Below are 21,541 nucleotides of genomic sequence, written 5' to 3'. Positions count from 1 at the left end.
TTCAACTCTGTGAGTTGAATGCACATATCACAAAGTGGTTTCTGAGAATGTTTCTCTATAGGTGTTTTGAGAAGAAATTTTCCTTCCCACCAGAGGCCTCAGAGATCTGCAAATATCCAATTGCAGATTATACAGAAACAGTGTTTCATGGCTGCTCTAACAAAAGGAATATTCCCCTCTGTGAGTTGAAGGCAACCAACACAATGTGGTTTCTGAGAATGCTTCTTTCTAGGTTATATGTGAAGATATAGACTTTTGGAACACAGGCCTCATAGCTTTCCGAATGACCCCTTGCATATACTGCACAATGTGTGTTTCCAAACTGCTCCATGGAAAGAAACGTTAAACTATGTGGGTTGAATTCACTTCTCACAGAGAAGTTTGTGAGAATGCTTTTGTCTAGTTTTCGTGTGAGTTTGTCCCTTTCCAATGAATTCTTGGAAGCGGTCCAAATTTCCACTTGCAGATCCTACAAAAAGAGTGTTTCAAAATGTCTCTGTTAAGAGGAGTGTTCAACTCTGTGAGTTGAATGCACACACCACAAAGAAGATTCAGAGAATGCTTCTGTCTAGTTTTGATGTGAGGATATTTCCTTTCCACCGCAGGCCTCAAAGCGCTCAAATGTCCACTTGCCGATTCCAGAAAAAGAGTGTTTCAAAATTGCTCTATCAAAAGAAAGGTTCAGCACTGTGAGCTGAATGCTCACATCACACAGAAGCTTGTGAGAACGCTTCTGTCTTGTTTTTGTGTGAGGGTGTCCCGTTTCCAACGAATTCCTAGAAGCGGTACAAATATCCACTTGCACATTCTATAAAAAGAGTGTTTCAAAACTTCTCTGTCAAGAGGAATGTTCAACTCTGGGAGTTGAATGCACACACCACAAAGAAGTTTCAGAGAATGCTTCTGTCTACTTGTTATGTGAAGATATTTCCTTTCCAGCACATGCCTGAAAGCGCTCCAAATGTCCACTTGCAGATCCTAGAAAAAGAGTGTTTCCAAACTGCTCTATCAATAGTCAGGTTCACATCTCTGAGTTGAGAGCACACATCACAAAGTAGTTTGTGAGAATGCTTCTGTCTCGTTTTGGTGTGAGGACATCCCGTTTCCAGCAAATTCCTATAAGTGGTCCAAATATCCCCTTGCGCATTCTATAAAAAGAGTGTTTCAAAATTTCTCTGTCAAAAGGAATGTTCAACTCTGTGAGTTGAATGCACACTAAACAAGAAGTTTCAGAGAATGTTTCTGTCTACTTGTTACGTGAAGATATTGCCTTTCCAGCACAGGCCTCAAAGGGCTCCAAATGTCCACTTGCAGATCCTAGAAAAAGAGTGTTTCCAAACTTCTCTATGAAAAGTCAGGTTCACATCTCTGAGTTGAGAGCACACATCAGAAAGGAGTTTGTGAGAATGCTTCTGTCTCGCTTTTGTGTGAGGATATCCCGTTTCCAGCAAGTGCCTATAAGTGGTCCAAATATCCACATGCAGATTCTACAAAAAGAGTGTTTCAAAACTGCTCCAACAAAAGGAATGTTCAACTCTGTGAGTTGAATGCACATATCACAAAATGGTTTCTGAGAATGTTTCTCTATAGGTGTTTTGAGAAGAAATTTCCCTTCCTACCACAGGTCTGAGAGGTCTGCAAATATCCAATTGTAGATTATAAAAAAACAGTGTTTCAGGACTGCTCTAACAAAAGGAATATTCCCCTCTGTGAGTTGAATGCAACCAACACAATGTAGTTTCTGAGAATGCTTCTTTCTAGGTTATATGTGAAGATATAGACTTTTGGAACACAGGCCTCATAGCTTTCCCAATGACCCTTTGCATATACTGCACAAAGTGTGTTTCCAAACTGCTCCATGAAAAGAAACGTTAAACTCTGTGGGTTGAATTCACTTCTCACGGAGAAGTTTGGGAGAATGCTTCTGTCTCGTTTTCGTGTGAGTTTGTCCCGTTTCCAACGAATTCCTACAAGCGGTCCAAATTTCCTCTTGCAGATTCCACAAAAAGAGAGTTTCAAAATGTCTCTGTTAAAAGGAGTGTTGAACTCTGTGAGTTGAATGCACACACCACAAAGAAGTTTCAGAGAATGCTTCTGGCTAGTTTTGATGTGAAGATATTTCCTTTCCAGCACAGGCCTCAAAGCGCTCCAAATGTCCACTTGCAGATCTTAGAAAAAGAGTGTTTCCAAACTGCTCTATCAATAGTCAGTTTCACATCTCTGAGTTGAGAGCACACATCACAAGGGAGTTTGTGAGAATGCTTCTGTCTCGTTTTTGTGTGAGGATATCCCGTTTCCAGCAAATTCCTATAAGTGGTCCAAATATCCACATGCAGATTCTACAAAAAGAGTCCTTCGAAACTGCTCTAACAAAAGGAATGTTCAACTCTGTGAGTTGAATGCACATATCACAAAGTGGTTTCTGAGAATGTTTCTCTATAGGTGTTTTGAGAAGAAATTTTCCTTCCCACCAGAGGCCTCAGAGATCTGCAAATATCCAATTGCAGATTATACAGAAACAGTGTTTCATGGCTGCTCTAACAAAAGGAATATTCCCCTCTGTGAGTTGAAGGCAACCAACAAAATGTGGTTTCTGAGAATGCTTCTTTCTAGGTTATATGTGAAGATATAGACTTTTGGAACACAGGCCTCATAGCTTTCCGAATGACCCCTTGCATATACTGCACAATGTGTGTTTCCAAACTGCTCCATGGAAAGAAACGTTAAACTATGTGGGTTGAATTCACTTCCCACAGAGAAGTTTGTGAGAATGCTTTTGTCTAGTTTTCGTGTGAGTTTGTCCCTTTCCAATGAATTCTTGGAAGCGGTCCAAATTTCCACTTGCAGATCCTACAAAAAGAGTGTTTCAAAATGTCTCTGTTAAGAGGAGTGTTCAACTCTGTGAGTTGAATGCACACACCACAAAGAAGATTCAGAGAATGCTTCTGTCTAGTTTTGATGTGAAGATATTTCCTTTCCACCGCAGGCCTCAAAGCGCTCAAATGTCCACTTGCCGATTCCAGAAAAAGAGTGTTTCAAAATTGCTCTATCAAAAGAAAGGTTCAGCACTGTGAGCTGAATGCTCACATCACACAGAAGCTTGTGAGAACGCTTCTGACTTGTTTTTGTGTGAGGGTGTCCCGTTTCCAACGAATTCCTAGAAGCGGTCCAAATATCCACTTGCACATTCTATAAAAAGAGTGTTTCAAAACTTCTCTGTCAAGAGGAATGTTCAACTCTGGGAGTTGAATGCACACACCACAAAGAAGTTTCAGAGAAAGCTTCTGTCTACTTGTTATGTGAAGATATTTCCTTTCCAGCACAGGCCTGAAAGCGCTCCAAATGTCCACTTGCAGATCCTAGAAAAAGAGTGTTTCCAAACTGCTCTATCAATAGTCAGGTTCACATCTCTGAGTTGAGAGCACACATCACAAAGTAGTTTGTGAGAATGCTTCTGTCTCGTTTTGGTGTGAGGACATCCCGTTTCCAGCAAATTCCTATAAGTGGTCCAAATATCCCCTTGCGCATTCTATAAAAAGAGTGTTTCAAAATTTCTCTGTCAAAAGGAATGTTCAACTCTGTGAGTTGAATGCACACAAAACAAGAAGTTTCAGATAATGTTTCTGTCTACTTGTTACGTGAAGATATTGCCTTTCCAGCACAGGCCTCAAAGGGCTCCAAATGTCCACTTGCAGATCCTAGAAAAAGAGTGTTTCCAAACTGCTCTATGAAAAGTCAGGTTCACATCTCTGAGTTGAGAGCACACATCAGAAAGGAGTTTGTGAGAATGCTTCTGTCTCGCTTTTGTGTGAGGATATCCCGTTTCCAGCAAGTGCCTATAAGTGGTCCAAATATCCACATGCAGATTCTACAAAAAGAGTGTTTCAAAACTGCTCCAACAAAAGGAATGTTCAACTCTGTGAGTTGAATGCACATATCACAAAATGGTTTCTGAGAATGTTTCTCTATAGGTGTTTTGAGAAGAAATTTCCCTTCCCACCACAGGCCTGAGAGGTCTGCAAATATCCAATTGTAGATTATAAAAAAACAGTGTTTCAGGACTGCTCTAACAAAAGGAATATTCCCCTCTGTGAGTTGAATGCAACCAACACAATGTAGTTTCTGAGAATGCTTCTTTCTAGGTTATATGTGAAGATATAGACTTTTGGAACACAGGCCTCATAGCTTTCCCAATGACCCCTTGCATATACTGCACAAAGTGTGTTTCCAAACTGCTCCATGAAAAGAAACGTTAAACTCTGTGGGTTGAATTCACTTCTCACGGAGAAGTTTGGGAGAATGCTTCTGTCTCGTTTTCGTGTGAGTTTGTCCCGTTTCCAGCGAATTCCTACAAGCGGTCCAAATTTCCTCTTGCCGATTCCACAAAGGAGAGTTTCAAAATGTCTCTGTTAAAAGGAGTGTTGAACTCTGTGAGTTGAATGCACACACCACAAAGAAGTTTCAGAGAATGCTTCTGGCTAGTTTTGATGTGAAGATATTTCCTTTCCAGCGCAGGCCTCAAAGCGCTCCAAATGTCCACTTGCAGATCTTAGAAAAAGAGTGTTTCCAAACTGCTCTATCAATAGTCAGTTTCACATCTCTGAGTTGAGAGCACACATCACAAGGGAGTTTGTGAGAATGCTTCTGTCTCGTTTTTGTGTGAGGATATCCCGTTTCCAGCAAATTCCTATAAGTGGTCCAAATATCCACATGCAGATTCTACAAAAAGAGTCCTTCGAAACTGCTCTAACAAAAGGAATGTTCAACTCTGTGAGTTGAATGCACATATCACAAAGTGGTTTCTGAGAATGTTTCTCTATAGGTGTTTTGAGAAGAAATTTTCCTTCCCACCAGAGGCCTCAGAGATCTGCAAATATCCAATTGCAGATTATACAGAAACAGTGTTTCATGGCTGCTCTAACAAAAGGAATATTCCCCTCTGTGAGTTGAAGGCAACCAACACAATGTGGTTTCTGAGAATGCTTCTTTCTAGGTTATATGTGAAGATATAGACTTTTGGAACACAGGCCTCATAGCTTTCCGAATGACCCCTTGCATATACTGCACAATGTGTGTTTCCAAACTGCTCCATGGAAAGAAACGTTAAACTATGTGGGTTGAATTCACTTCTCACAGAGAAGTTTGTGAGAATGCTTTTGTCTAGTTTTCGTGTGAGTTTGTCCCTTTCCAATGAATTCTTGGAAGCGGTCCAAATTTCCACTTGCAGATCCTACAAAAAGAGTGTTTCAAAATGTCTCTGTTAAGAGGAGTGTTCAACTCTGTGAGTTGAATGCACACACCACAAAGAAGATTCAGAGAATGCTTCTGTCTAGTTTTGATGTGAAGATATTTCCTTTCCACCGCAGGCCTCAAAGCGCTCAAATGTCCACTTGCCGATTCCAGAAAAAGAGTGTTTCAAAATTGCTCTATCAAAAGAAAGGTTCAGCATTGTGAGCTGAATGCTCACATCACACAGAAGCTTGTGAGAACGCTTCTGTCTTGTTTTTGTGTGAGGGTGCCCCGTTTCCAACGAATTCCTAGAAGCGGTCCAAATATCCACTTGCACATTCTATAAAAAGAGTGTTTCAAAACTTCTCTGTCAAGAGGAATGTTCAACTCTGGGAGTTGAATGCACACACCACAAAGAAGTTTCAGAGAATGCTTCTGTCTACTTGTTATGTGAAGATATTTCCTTTCCAGCACAGGCCTGAAAGCACTCCAAATGTCCACTTGCAGATCCTAGAAAAAGAGTGTTTCCAAACTGCTCTATCAATAGTCAGGTTCACATCTCTGAGTTGAGAGCACACATCACAAAGTAGTTTGTGAGAATGCTTCTGTCTCGTTTTGGTGTGAGGACATCCCGTTTCCAGCAAATTCCTATAAGTGGTCCAAATATCCCCTTGCGCATTCTATAAAAAGAGTGTTTCAAAATTTCTCTGTCAAAAGGAATGTTCAACTCTGTGAGTTGAATGCACACAAAACAAGAAGTTTCAGAGAATGTTTCTGTCTACTTGTTCTGTGAAGATATTGCCTTTCCAGCACAGGCCTCAAAGGGCTCCAAATGTCCACTTGCAGATCCTAGAAAAAGAGTGTTTCCAAACTGCTCTATGAAAAGTCAGGTTCACATCTCTGAGTTGAGAGCACACATCAGAAAGGAGTTTGTGAGAATGCTTCTGTCTCGCTTTTGTGTGAGGATATCCCGTTTCCAGCAAGTGCCTATAAGTGGTCCAAATATCCACATGCAGATTCTACAAAAAGAGTGTTTCAAAACTGCTCTAAGCAAAGGAATGTTCAACACTGTGAGTTGAATGCACACATCACAAAGCGGTTTCTGAGAATGCTTCTCTCAAGGTGTTTTGTGAAGAAATTTCCCTTCCCACCTGAGGCCTCAGAGCTCTCCAAATGTCCAATTGCAGATTATAAAAAAACAGTGTTTCATGGCTGCTCTAACAAAAGGAATATTCCCCTGTGTGAGTTGAATGCAACCAACAAAAAGTAGTTTCTGATAATGATTCTTTCTAGGTTATATGTGAAGATATTGCCTTTTCAAACACAGGCCTCATAGCATTCCGAATGACCACTTGCATATACTGCAAAAAGTGTGTTTCCAAACTGCTCCATGAAAAGAAACGTTAAACTCTGTGGGTTGAATTCACTTCTCACAGAGAAGTTTGTGAGAATGCTTCTGTCTAGTTTTGGTGTGAGTTTCTCCCGTTTCCAACGAATTCCTACAAGCGGTGCAAATTTCCCCTTACAGATTCTACAAAAAGAGTGTTTCAAAATGTCTCTCTTAAAAGGAGTGTTCAACTCTTTGAGTTGAATGCACACAGCACAAAGAAGATTCAGAGAATGCTTCTGTCTAGTTTTGATGTGAAGATATTTCCTTTCCACCACAGGCCTCAAAGCCCTCCAAATGTCCACTTGCCGATTCTAGAAAAGGAGTGTTTCAAAATTGCTCTAACAAAAGAAAGGTTCAGCTCTGTGAGCTGAATGCTCACATCACACAGAAGCCTGTAAGAACGCTTCTGTCTTGTTTTGGTGTGAGGGTGTCCCGTTTCCAACGAATTCCTAGAAGCGGTCCAAATATCCACTTGCGCATTCGATAAAAAGAGTGTTTCAAAATTTCTCTGTCAAAAGGAATGTTCAACTCTGTGAGTTGAATGCACACAAAACAAGAACTTTCAGAGAATGTTTCTGTCTACTTGTTACGTGAAGATATTGCCTTTCCAGCACAGGCCTCAAAGGGCTCCAAATGTCCACTTGCAGATCCTAGAAAAAGAGTGTTTCCAAACTGCTCCATGAAAAGTCAGGTTCACATCTCTGAGTCGAGAGCACACATCAGAAAGGAGTTTGTGAGAATGCTTCTGTCTCGCTTTTGTGTGAGGATATCCCGTTTCCAGCAAATTCCTATAAGTGGTCCAAATATCCACATGCAGATTCTACAAAAAGAGTGTTTCAAAACTGCTCCAACAAAAGGAATGTTCAACTCTGTGAGTTGAATGCACATATCACAAAATGGTTTCTGAGAATGTTTCTCTATAGGTGTTTTGAGAAGAAATTTCCCTTCCCACCACAGGCCTGAGAGGTCTGCAAATATCCAATTGTAGATTATAAAAAAACAGTGTTTCAGGACTGCTCTAACAAAAGGAATATTCCCCTCTGTGAGTTGAATGCAACCAACACAATGTAGTTTCTGAGAATGCTTCTTTCTAGGTTATATGTGAAGATATAGACTTTTGGAACACAGGCCTCATAGCTTTCCCAATGACCCCTTGCATATACTGCACAAAGTGTGTTTCCAAACTGCTCCATGAAAAGAAACGTTAAACTCTGTGGGTTGAATTCACTTCTCACGGAGAAGTTTGGGAGAATGCTTCTGTCTCGTTTTCGTGTGAGTTTGTCCCGTTTCCAGCGAATTCCTACAAGCGGTCCAAATTTCCTCTTGCAGATTCCACAAAAAGAGAGTTTCAAAATGTCTCTGTTAAAAGGAGTGTTGAACTCTGTGAGTTGAATGCACACACCACAAAGAAGTTTCAGAGAATGCTTCTGGCTAGTTTTGATGTGAAGATATTTCCTTTCCAGCGCAGGCCTCAAAGCGCTCCAAATGTCCACTTGCAGATCTTAGAAAAAGTGTGTTTCCAAACTGCTCTATCAATAGTCAGTTTCACATCTGTGAGTTGAGAGCACACATCACAAGGGAGTTTGTGAGAATGCTTCTGTCTCGTTTTTGTGTGAGGATATCCCGTTTCCAGCAAATTCCTATAAGTGGTCCAAATATCCACATGCAGATTCTACAAAAAGAGTCCTTCAAAACTGCTCTAACAAAAGGAATGTTCAACTCTGTGAGTTGAATGCACATATCACAAAGTGGTTTCTGAGAATGTTTCTCTATAGGTGTTTTGAGAAGAAATTTTCCTTCCCACCAGAGGCCTCAGAGATCTGCAAATATCCAATTGCAGATTATACAGAAACAGTGTTTCATGGCTGCTCTAACAAAAGGAATATTCCCCTCTGTGAGTTGAAGGCAACCAACACAATGTGGTTTCTGAGAATGCTTCTTTCTAGGTTATATGTGAAGATATAGACTTTTGGAACACAGGCCTCATAGCTTTCCGAATGACCCCTTGCATATACTGCACAATGTGTGTTTCCAAACTGCTCCATGGAAAGAAACGTTAAACTATGTGGGTTGAATTCACTTCTCACAGAGAAGTTTGTGAGAATGCTTTTGTCTAGTTTTCGTGTGAGTTTGTCCCTTTCCAATGAATTCTTGGAAGCGGTCCAAATTTCCAGTTGCAGATCCTACAAAAAGAGTGTTTCAAAATGTCTCTGTTAAGAGGAGTGTTCAACTCTGTGAGTTGAATGCACACACCACAAAGAAGATTCAGAGAATGCTTCTGTCTAGTTTTGATGTGAGGATATTTCCCTTCCACCGCAGGCCTCAAAGCGCTCAAATGTCCACTTGCCGATTCCAGAAAAAGAGTGTTTCAAAATTGCTCTATCAAAAGAAAGGTTCAGCACTGTGAGCTGAATGCTCACATCACACAGAAGCTTGTGAGAACGCTTCTGTCTTGTTTTTGTGTGAGGGTGTCCCGTTTCCAACGAATTCCTAGAAGCGGTCCAAATATCCACTTGCACATTCTATAAAAAGAGTGTTTCAAAACTTCTCTGTCAAGAGGAATGTTCAACTCTGGGAGTTGAATGCACACACCACAAAGAAGTTTCAGAGAATGCTTCTGTCTACTTGTTATGTGAAGATATTTCCTTTCCAGCACATGCCTGAAAGCGCTCCAAATGTCCACTTGCAGATCCTAGAAAAAGAGTGTTTCCAAACTGCTCTATCAATAGTCAGGTTCACATCTCTGAGTTGAGAGCACACATCACAAAGTAGTTTGTGAGAATGCTTCTGTCTCGTTTCGGTGTGAGGACATCCCGTTTCCAGCAAATTCCTATAAGTGGTCCAAATATCCCCTTGCGCATTCTATAAAAAGAGTGTTTCAAAATTTCTCTGTCAAAAGGAATGTTCAACTCTGTGAGTTGAATGCACACAAAACAAGAAGTTTCAGAGAATGTTTCTGTCTACTTGTTACGTGAAGATATTGCCTTTCCAGCACAGGCCTCAAAGGGCTCCAAATGTCCACTTGCAGATCCTAGAAAAAGAGTGTTCCCAAACTTCTCTATGAAAAGTCAGGTTCACATCTCTGAGTTGAGAGCACACATCAGAAAGGAGTTTGTGAGAATGCTTCTGTCTCGCTTTTGTGTGAGGATATCCCGTTTCCAGCAAGTGCCTATAAGTGGTCCAAATATCCACATGCAGATTCTACAAAAAGAGTGTTTCAAAACTGCTCCAACAAAAGGAATGTTCAACTCTGTGAGTTGAATGCACATATCACAAAATGGTTTCTGAGAATGTTTCTCTATAGGTGTTTTGAGAAGAAATTTCCCTTCCTACCACAGGTCTGAGAGGTCTGCAAATATCCAATTGTAGATTATAAAAAAACAGTGTTTCAGGACTGCTCTAACAAAAGGAATATTCCCCTCTGTGAGTTGAATGCAACCAACACAATGTAGTTTCTGAGAATGCTTCTTTGTAGGTTATATGTGAAGATATAGACTTTTGGAACACAGGCCTCATAGCTTTCCCAATGACCCCTTGCATATACTGCACAAAGTGTGTTTCCAAACTGCTCCATGAAAAGAAACGTTAAACTCTGTGGGTTGAATTCACTTCTCACGGAGAAGTTTGGGAGAATGCTTCTGTCTCGTTTTCGTGTGAGTTTGTCCCATTTCCAACGAATTCCTACAAGCGGTCCAAATTTCCTCTTGCAGATTCCACAAAAAGAGAGTTTCAAAATGTCTCTGTTAAAAGGAGTGTTGAACTCTGTGAGTTGAATGCACACACCACAAAGAAGTTTCAGAGAATGCTTCTGGCTAGTTTTGATGTGAAGATATTTCCTTTCCAGCACAGGCCTCAAAGCGCTCCAAATGTCCACTTGCAGATCTTAGAAAAACAGTGTTTCCAAACTGTTCTATCAATAGTCAGTTTCACATCTCTGAGTTGAGAGCACACATCACAAGGGAGTTTGTGAGAATGCTTCTGTCTCGTTTTTGTGTGAGGATATCCCGTTTCCAGCAAATTCCTATAAGTGGTCCAAATATCCACATGCAGATTCTACAAAAAGAGTCCTTCGAAACTGCTCTAACAAAAGGAATGTTCAACTCTGTGAGTTGAATGCACATATCACAAAGTGGTTTCTGAGAATGTTTCTCTATAGGTGTTTTGAGAAGAAATTTTCCTTCCCACCAGAGGCCTCAGAGATCTGCAAATATCCAATTGCAGATTATACAGAAACAGTGTTTCATGGCTGCTCTAACAAAAGGAATATTCCCCTCTGTGAGTTGAAGGCAACCAACAAAATGTGGTTTCTGAGAATGCTTCTTTCTAGGTTATATGTGAAGATATAGACTTTTGGAACACAGGCCTCATAGCTTTCCGAATGACCCCTTGCATCTACTGCACAATGTGTGTTTCCAAACTGCTCCATGGAAAGAAACGTTAAACTATGTGGGTTGAATTCACTTCTCACAGAGAAGTTTGTGAGAATGCTTTTGTCTACTTTTCGTGTGAGTTTGTCCCTTTCCAATGAATTCTTGGAAGCGGTCCAAATTTCCACTTGCAGATCCTACAAAAAGAGTGTTTCAAAATGTCTCTGTTAAGGGGAGTGTTCAACTCTGTGAGTTGAATGCACACACCACAAAGAAGATTCAGAGAATGCTTCTGTCTAGTTTTGATGTGAAGATATTTCCTTTCCACCGCAGGCCTCAAAGCGCTCAAATGTCCACTTGCCGATTCCAGAAAAAGAGTGTTTCAAAATTGCTCTATCAAAAGAAAGGTTCAGCACTGTGAGCTGAATGCTCACATCACACAGAAGCTTGTGAGAACGCTTCTGACTTGTTTTAGTGTGAGGGTGTCCCGTTTCCAACGAATTCCTAGAAGCGGTCCAAATATCCACTTGCACATTCTATAAAAAGAGTGTTTCAAAACTTCTCTGTCAAGAGGAATGTTCAACTCTGGGAGTTGAATGCACACACCACAAAGAAGTTTCAGAGAATGCTTCTGTCTACTTGTTATGTGAAGATATTTCCTTTCCAGCACAGGCCTGAAAGCGCTCCAAATGTCCACTTGCAGATCCTAGAAAAAGAGTGTTTCCAAACTGCTCTATCAATAGTCAGGTTCACATCTCTGAGTTGAGAGCACACATCACAAAGTAGTTTGTGAGAATGCTTCTGTCTCGTTTTGGTGTGAGGACATCCCGTTTCCAGCAAATTCCTATAAGTGGTCCAAATATCCCCTTGCGCATTCTATAAAAAGAGTGTTTCAAAATTTCTCTGTCAAAAGGAATGTTCAACTCTGTGAGTTGAATGCACACAAAACAAGAAGTTTCAGATAATGTTTCTGTCTACTTGTTACGTGAAGATATTGCCTTTCCAGCACAGGCCTCAAAGGGCTCCAAATGTCCACTTGCAGATCCTAGAAAAAGAGTGTTTCCAAACTGCTCTATGAAAAGTCAGGTTCACATCTCTGAGTTGAGAGCACACATCAGAAAGGAGTTTGTGAGAATGCTTCTGTCTCGCTTTTGTGTGAGGATATCCCGTTTCCAGCAAGTGCCTATAAGTGGTCCAAATATCCACATGCAGATTCTACAAAAAGAGTGTTTCAAAACTGCTCTAAGCAAAGGAATGTTCAACACTGTGAGTTGAATGCACACATCACAAAGCGGTTTCTGAGAATGCTTCTCTCAAGGTGTTTTGTGAAGAAATTTCCCTTCCCACCTGAGGCCTCAGAGCTCTCCAAATGTCCAATTGCAGATTATAAAAAAACAGTGTTTCATGGCTGCTCTAACAAAAGGAATATTCCCCTGTGTGAGTTGAATGCAACCAACAAAAAGTAGTTTCTGATAATGATTCTTTCTAGGTTATATGTGAAGATATTGCCTTTTCAAACACAGGCCTCATAGCATTCCGAATGACCACTTGCATATACTGCAAAAAGTGTGTTTCCAAACTGCTCCATGAAAAGAAACGTTAAACTCTGTGGGTTGAATTCACTTCTCACAGAGAAGTTTGTGAGAATGCTTCTGTCTAGTTTTGGTGTGAGTTTGTCCCGTTTCCAACGAATTCCTACAAGCGGTGCAAATTTCCCCTTACAGATTCTACAAAAAGAGTGTTTCAAAATGTCTCTCTTAAAAGGAGTGTTCAACTCTTTGAGTTGAATGCACACAGCACAAAGAAGATTCAGAGAATGCTTCTGTCTAGTTTTGATGTGAAGATATTTTCTTTCCACCACAGGCCTCAAAGCCCTCCAAATGTCCACTTGCCGATTCTAGAAAAGGAGTGTTTCAAAATTGCTCTAACAAAAGAAAGGTTCAGCTCTGTGAGCTGAATGCTCACATCACACAGAAGCCTGTGAGAACGCTTCTGTCTTGTTTTGGTGTGAGGGTGTCCCGTTTCCAACGAATTCCTAGAAGCGGTCCAAATATCCACTTGCGCATTCGATAAAAAGAGTGTTTCAAAATTTCTCTGTCAAAAGGAATGTTCAACTCTGTGAGTTGAATGCACACAAAACAAGAACTTTCAGAGAATGTTTCTGTCTACTTGTTACGTGAAGATATTGCCTTTCCAGCACAGGCCTCAAAGGGCTCCAAATGTCCACTTGCAGATCCTAGAAAAAGAGTGTTTCCAAACTGCTCCATGAAAAGTCAGGTTCACATCTCTGAGTCGAGAGCACACATCAGAAAGGAGTTTGTGAGAATGCTTCTGTCTCGCTTTTGTGTGAGGATATCCCGTTTCCAGCAAATTCCTATAAGTGGTCCAAATATCCACATGCAGATTCTACAAAAAGAGTGTTTCAAAACTGCTCCAACAAAAGGAATGTTCAACTCTGTGAGTTGAATGCACATATCACAAAATGGTTTCTGAGAATGTTTCTCTATAGGTGTTTTGAGAAGAAATTTCCCTTCCCACCACAGGCCTGAGAGGTCTGCAAATATCCAATTGTAGATTATAAAAAAACAGTGTTTCAGGACTGCTCTAACAAAAGGAATATTCCCCTCTGTGAGTTGAATGCAACCAACACAATGTAGTTTCTGAGAATGCTTCTTTCTAGGTTATATGTGAAGATATAGACTTTTGGAACACAGGCCTCATAGCTTTCCCAATGACCCCTTGCATATACTGCACAAAGTGTGTTTCCAAACTGCTCCATGAAAAGAAACGTTAAACTCTGTGGGTTGAATTCACTTCTCACGGAGAAGTTTGGGAGAATGCTTCTGTCTCGTTTTCGTGTGAGTTTGTCCCGTTTCCAGCGAATTCCTACAAGCGGTCCAAATTTCCTCTTGCCGATTCCACAAAAAGAGAGTTTCAAAATGTCTCTGTTAAAAGGAGTGTTGAACTCTGTGAGTTGAATGCACACACCACAAAGAAGTTTCAGAGAATGCTTCTGGCTAGTTTTGATGTGAAGATATTTCCTTTCCAGCACAGGCCTCAAAGCGCTCCAAATGTCCACTTGCAGATCTCAGAAAAAGAGTGTTTCCAAACTGCTCTATCAATAGTCAGTTTCACATCTCTGAGTTGAGAGCACACATCACAAGGGAGTTTGTGAGAATGCTTCTGTCTCGTTTTTGTGTGAGGATATCCCGTTTCCAGCAAATTCCTATAAGTGGTCCAAATATCCACATGCAGATTCTACAAAAAGAGTCCTTCAAAACTGCTCTAACAAAAGGAATGTTCAACTCTGTCAGTTGAATGCACATATCACAAAGTGGTTTCTGAGAATGTTTCTCTATAGGTGTTTTGAGAAGAAATTTTCCTTCCCACCAGAGGCCTCAGAGATCTGCAAATATCCAATTGCAGATTATACAGAAACAGTGTTTCATGGCTGCTCTAACAAAAGGAATATTCCCCTCTGTGAGTTGAAGGCAACCAACACAATGTGGTTTCTGAGAATGCTTCTTTCTAGGTTATATGTGAAGATATAGACTTTTGGAACACAGGCCTCATAGCTTTCCGAATGACCCCTTGCATATACTGCACAATGTGTGTTTCCAAACTGCTCCATGGAAAGAAACGTTAAACTATGTGGGTTGAATTCACTTCTCACAGAGAAGTTTGTGAGAATGCTTTTGTCTAGTTTTCGTGTGAGTTTGTCCCTTTCCAATGAATTCTTGGAAGCGGTCCAAATTTCCACTTGCAGATCCTACAAAAAGAGTGTTTCAAAATGTCTCTGTTAAGAGGAGTGTTCAACTCTGTGAGTTGAATGCACACACCACAAAGAAGATTCAGAGAATGCTTCTGTCTAGTTTTGATGTGAGGATATTTCCTTTCCACCGCAGGCCTCAAAGCGCTCAAATGTCCTCTTGCCGATTCCAGAAAAAGAGTGTTTCAAAATTGCTCTATCAAAAGAAAGGTTCAGCACTGTGAGCTGAATGCTCACATGACACAGAAGCTTGTGAGAACGCTTCTGTCTTGTTTTTGTGTGAGGGTGTCCCGTTTCCAACGAATTCCTAGAAGCGGTCCAAATATCCACTTGCACATTCTATAAAAAGAGTGTTTCAAAACTTCTCTGTCAAGAGGAATGTTCAACTCTGGGAGTTGAATGCACACACCACAAAGAAGTTTCAGAGAATGCTTCTGTCTACTTGTTATGTGAAGATATTTCCTTTCCAGCACATGCCTGAAAGCGCTCCAAATGTCCACTTGCAGATCCTAGAAAAAGAGTGTTTCCAAACTGCTCTATCAATAGTCAGGTTCACATCTCTGAGTTGAGAGCACACATCACAAAGTAGTTTGTGAGAATGCTTCTGTCTCGTTTTGGTGTGAGGACATCCCGTTTCCAGCAAATTCCTATAAGTGGTCCAAATATCCCCTTACGCATTCTATAAAAAGAGTGTTTCAAAATTTCTCTGTCAAAAGGAATGTTCAACTCTGTGAGTTGAATGCACACAAAACAAGAAGTTTCAGAGAATGTTTCTGTCTACTTGTTACGTGAAGATATTACCTTTCCAGCACAGGCCTCAAAGGGCTCCAAATGTCCACTTGCAGATCCTAGAAAAAGAGTGTTTCCAAACTTCTCTATGAAAAGTCAGGTTCACATCTCTGAGTTGAGAGCACACATCAGAAAGGAGTTTGTGAGAATGCTTCTGTCTCGCTTTTGTGTGAGGATATCCCGTTTCCAGCAAGTGCCTATAAGTGGTCCAAATATCCACATGCAGATTCTACAAAAAGAGTGTTTCAAAACTGCTCCAACAAAAGGAATGTTCAACTCTGTGAGTTGAATGCACATATCACAAAATGGTTTCTGAGAATGTTTCTCTATAGGTGTTTAGAGAAGAAATTTCCCTTCCCACCACAGGCCTGAGAGGTCTGCAAATATCCAATTGTAGATTATAAAAAAACAGTGTTTCAGGACTGCTCTAACAAAAGGAATATTCCCCTCTGTGAGTTGAATGCAACCAACACAATGTAGTTTCTGAGAATGCTTCTTTCTAGGTTATATGTGAAGATATAGACTTTTGGAACACAGGCCTCATAGCTTTCCCAATGACCCCTTGCATATACTGCACAAAGTGTGTTTCCAAACTGCTCCATGAAAAGAAACGTTAAACTCTGTGGGTTGAATTCACTTCTCATGGAGAAGTTTGGGAGAATGCTTCTGTCTCGTTTTCGTGTGAGTTTGTCCCGTTTCCAGCGAATTCCTACAAGCGGTCCAAATTTCCTCTTGCAGATTCCACAAAAAGAGAGTTTCAAAATGTCTCTGTTAAAAGGAGTGTTGAACTCTGTGAGTTGAATGCACACACCACAAAGAAGTTTCAGAGAATGCTTCTGGCTAGTTTTGATGTGAAGATATTTCCTTTCCAGCACAGGCCTCAAAGCGCTCCAAATGTCCACTTGCAGATCTCAGAAAAAGAGTGTTTCCAAACTGCTCTATCAATAGTCAGTTTCACATCTCTGAGTTGAGAGCACACATCACAAGGGAGTTTGTGAGAATGCTTCTGTCTCGTTTTTGTGTGAGGATATCCCGTTTCCAGCAAATTCCTATAAGTGGTCCAAATATCCACATGCAGATTCTACAAAAAGAGTCCTTCAAAACTGCTCTAACAAAAGGAATGTTCAACTCTGTGAGTTGAATGCACATATCACAAAGTGGTTTCTGAGAATGTTTCTCTATAGGTGTTTTGAGAAGAAATTTTCCTTCCCACCAGAGGCCTCAGAGATCTGCAAATATCCAATTGCAGATTATACAGAAACAGTGTTTCATGGCTGCTCTAACAAAAGGAATATTCCCCTCTGTGAGTTGAAGGCAACCAACACAATGTGGTTTCTGAGAATGCTTCTTTCTAGGTTATATGTGAAGATATAGACTTTTGGAACACAGGCCTCATAGCTTTCCGAATGACCCCTTGCATATACTGCACAATGTGTGTTTCCAAACTGCTCCATGGAAAGAAACGTTAAACTATGTGGGTTGAATTCACTTCTCACAGAGAAGTTTGTGAGAATGCTTTTGTCTAGTTTTCGTGTGAGTTTGTCCCTTTCCAATGAATTCTTGGAAGCGGTCCAAATTTCCACTTGCAGATCCTACAAAAAGAGTGTTTCAAAATGTCTCTGTTAAGAGGAGTGTTCAACTCTGTGAGTTGAATGCACACACCACAAAGAAGATTCAGAGAATGCTTCTGTCTAGTTTTGATGTGAAGATATTTCCTTTCCACCGCAGGCCTCAAAGCGCTCAAATGTCCACTTGCCGATTCCAGAAAAAGAGTGTTTCAAAATTGCTCTATCAAAAGAAAGGTTCAGCACTGTGAGCTGAATGCTCACATCACACAGAAGCTTGTGAGAACGCTTCTGTCTTGTTTTTGTGTGAGGGTGCCCCGTTTCCAACGAATTCCTAGAAGCGGTCCAAATATCCACTTGCACATTCTATAAAAAGAGTGTTTCAAAACTTCTCTGTCAAGAGGAATGTTCAACTCTGGGAGTTGAATGCACACACCACAAAGAAGTTTCAGAGAATGCTTCTGTCTACTTGTTATGTGAAGATATTTCCTTTCCAGCACAGGCCTGAAAGCCCTCCAAATGTCCACTTGCAGATCCTAGAAAAAGAGTGTTTCCAAACTGCTCTATCAATAGTCAGGTTCACATCTCTGAGTTGAGAGCACACATCACAAAGTAGTTTGTGAGAATGCTTCTGTCTCGTTTTGGTGTGAGGACATCCCGTTTCCAGCAAATTCCTATAAGTGGTCCAAATATCCCCTTGCGCATTCTATAAAAAGAGTGTTTCAAAATTTCTCTGTCAAAAGGAATGTTCAACTCTGTGAGTTGAATGCACACAAAACAAGAAGTTTCAGAGAATGTTTCTGTCTACTTGTTCTGTGAAGATATTGCCTTTCCAGCACAGGCCTCAAAGGGCTCCAAATGTCCACTTGCAGATCCTAGAAAAAGAGTGTTTCCAAACTGCTCTATGAAAAGTCAGGTTCACATCTCTGAGTTGAGAGCACACATCAGAAAGGAGTTTGTGAGAATGCTTCTGTCTCGCTTTTGTGTGAGGATATCCCGTTTCCAGCAAGTGCCTATAAGTGGTCCAAATATCCACATGCAGATTCTACAAAAAGAGTGTTTCAAAACTGCTCTAAGCAAAGGAATGTTCAACACTGTGAGTTGAATGCACACATCACAAAGCGGTTTCTGAGAATGCTTCTCTCAAGGTGTTTTGTGAAGAAATTTCCCTTCCCACCTGAGGCCTCAGAGCTCTCCAAATGTCCAATTGCAGATTATAAAAAAACAGTGTTTCATGGCTGCTCTAACAAAAGGAATATTCCCCTGTGTGAGTTGAATGCAACCAACAAAAAGTAGTTTCTGATAATGATTCTTTCTAGGTTATATGTGAAGATATTGCCTTTTCAAACACAGGCCTCATAGCATTCCGAATGACCACTTGCATATACTGCAAAAAGTGTGTTTCCAAACTGCTCCATGAAAAGAAACGTTAAACTCTGTGGGTTGAATTCACTTCTCACAGATAAGTTTGTGAGAATGCTTCTGTCTAGTTTTGGTGTGAGTTTCTCCCGTTTCCAACGAATTCCTACAAGCGGTGCAAATTTCCCCTTACAGATTCTACAAAAAGAGTGTTTCAAAATGTCTCTCTTAAAAGGAGTGTTCAACTCTTTGAGTTGAATGCACACAGCACAAAGAAGATTCAGAGAATGCTTCTGTCTAGTTTTGATGTGAAGATATTTCCTTTCCACCACAGGCCTCAAAGCCCTCCAAATGTCCACTTGCCGATTCTAGAAAAGGAGTGTTTCAAAATTGCTCTAACAAAAGAAAGGTTCAGCTCTGTGAGCTGAATGCTCACATCACACAGAAGCCTGTGAGAACGCTTCTGTCTTGTTTTGGTGTGAGGGTGTCCCGTTTCCAACGAATTCCTAGAAGCGGTCCAAATATCCACTTGCGCATTCGATAAAAAGAGTGTTTCAAAATTTCTCTGTCAAAAGGAATGTTCAACTCTGTGAGTTGAATGCACACAAAACAAGAACTTTCAGAGAATGTTTCTGTCTACTTGTTACGTGAAGATATTGCCTTTCCAGCACAGGCCTCAAAGGGCTCCAAATGTCCACTTGCAGATCCTAGAAAAAGAGTGTTTCCAAACTGCTCCATGAAAAGTCAGGTTCACATCTCTGAGTCGAGAGCACACATCAGAAAGGAGTTTGTGAGAATGCTTCTGTCTCGCTTTTGTGTGAGGATATCCCGTTTCCAGCAAATTCCTATAAGTGGTCCAAATATCCACATGCAGATTCTACAAAAAGAGTGTTTCAAAACTGCTCCAACAAAAGGAATGTTCAACTCTGTGAGTTGAATGCACATATCACAAAATGGTTTCTGAGAATGTTTCTCTATAGGTGTTTTGAGAAGAAATTTCCCTTCCCACCACAGGCCTGAGAGGTCTGCAAATATCCAATTGTAGATTATAAAAAAACAGTGTTTCAGGACTGCTCTAACAAAAGGAATATTCCCCTCTGTGAGTTGAATGCAACCAACACAATGTAGTTTCTGAGAATGCTTCTTTCTAGGTTATATGTGAAGATATAGACTTTTGGAACACAGGCCTCATAGCTTTCCCAATGACCCCTTGCATATACTGCACAAAGTGTGTTTCCAAACTGCTCCATGAAAAGAAACGTTAAACTCTGTGGGTTGAATTCACTTCTCACGGAGAAGTTTGGGAGAATGCTTCTGTCTCGTTTTCGTGTGAGTTTGTCCCGTTTCCAGCGAATTCCTACAAGCGGTCCAAATTTCCTCTTGCAGATTCCACAAAAAGAGAGTTTCAAAATGTCTCTGTTAAAAGGAGTGTTGAACTCTGTGAGTTGAATGCACACACCACAAAGAAGTTTCAGAGAATGCTTCTGGCTAGTTTTGATGTGAAGATATTTCCTTTCCAGCGCAGGCCTCAAAGCGCTCCAAATGTCCACTTGCAGATCTTAGAAAAAGTGTGTTTCCAAACTGCTCTATCAATAGTCAGTTTCACATCTGTGAGTTGAGAGCACACATCACAAGGGAGTTTGTGAGAATGCTTCTGTCTCGTTTTTGTGTGAGGATATCCCGTTTCCAGCAAATTCCTATAAGTGGTCCAAATATCCACATGCAGATTCTACAAAAAGAGTCCTTCAAAACTGCTCTAACAAAAGGAATGTTCAACTCTGTGAGTTGAATGCACATATCACAAAGTGGTTTCTGAGAATGTTTCTCTATAGGTGTTTTGAGAAGAAATTTTCCTTCCCACCAGAGGCCTCAGAGATCTGCAAATATCCAATTGCAGATTATACAGAAACAGTGTTTCATGGCTGCTCTAACAAAAGGAATATTCCCCTCTGTGAGTTGAAGGCAACCAACACAATGTGGTTTCTGAGAATGCTTCTTTCTAGGTTATATGTGAAGATATAGACTTTTGGAACACAGGCCTCATAGCTTTCCGAATGACCCCTTGCATATACTGCACAATGTGTGTTTCCAAACTGCTCCATGGAAAGAAACGTTAAACTATGTGGGTTGAATTCACTTCTCACAGAGAAGTTTGTGAGAATGCTTTTGTCTAGTTTTCGTGTGAGTTTGTCCCTTTCCAATGAATTCTTGGAAGCGGTCCAAATTTCCAGTTGCAGATCCTACAAAAAGAGTGTTTCAAAATGTCTCTGTTAAGAGGAGTGTTCAACTCTGTGAGTTGAATGCACACACCACAAAGAAGATTCAGAGAATGCTTCTGTCTAGTTTTGATGTGAGGATATTTCCCTTCCACCGCAGGCCTCAAAGCGCTCAAATGTCCACTTGCCGATTCCAGAAAAAGAGTGTTTCAAAATTGCTCTATCAAAAGAAAGGTTCAGCACTGTGAGCTGAATGCTCACATCACACAGAAGCTTGTGAGAACGCTTCTGTCTTGTTTTTGTGTGAGGGTGTCCCGTTTCCAACGAATTCCTAGAAGCGGTCCAAATATACACTTGCACATTCTATAAAAAGAGTGTTTCAAAACTTCTCTGTCAAGAGGAATGTTCAACTCTGGGAGTTGAATGCACACACCACAAAGAAGTTTCAGAGAATGCTTCTGTCTACTTGTTATGTGAAGATATTTCCTTTCCAGCACATGCCTGAAAGCGCTCCAAATGTCCACTTGCAGATCCTAGAAAAAGAGTGTTTCCAAACTGCTCTATCAATAGTCAGGTTCACATCTCTGAGTTGAGAGCACACATCACAAAGTAGTTTGTGAGAATGCTTCTGTCTCGTTTCGGTGTGAGGACATCCCGTTTCCAGCAAATTCCTATAAGTGGTCCAAATATCCCGTTGCGCATTCTATAAAAAGAGTGTTTCAAAATTTCTCTGTCAAAAGGAATGTTCAACTCTGTGAGTTGAATGCACACAAAACAAGAAGTTTCAGAGAATGTTTCTGTCTACTTGTTACGTGAAGATATTGCCTTTCCAGCACAGGCCTCAAAGGGCTCCAAAT

This window comes from Pongo abelii, chromosome 19 (assembly GCF_028885655.2).
Source record: "Pongo abelii isolate AG06213 chromosome 19, NHGRI_mPonAbe1-v2.0_pri, whole genome shotgun sequence".
NCBI lineage: Eukaryota > Metazoa > Chordata > Mammalia > Primates > Hominidae > Pongo > Pongo abelii.
This window is presented reverse-complemented; position numbering follows the sequence as displayed.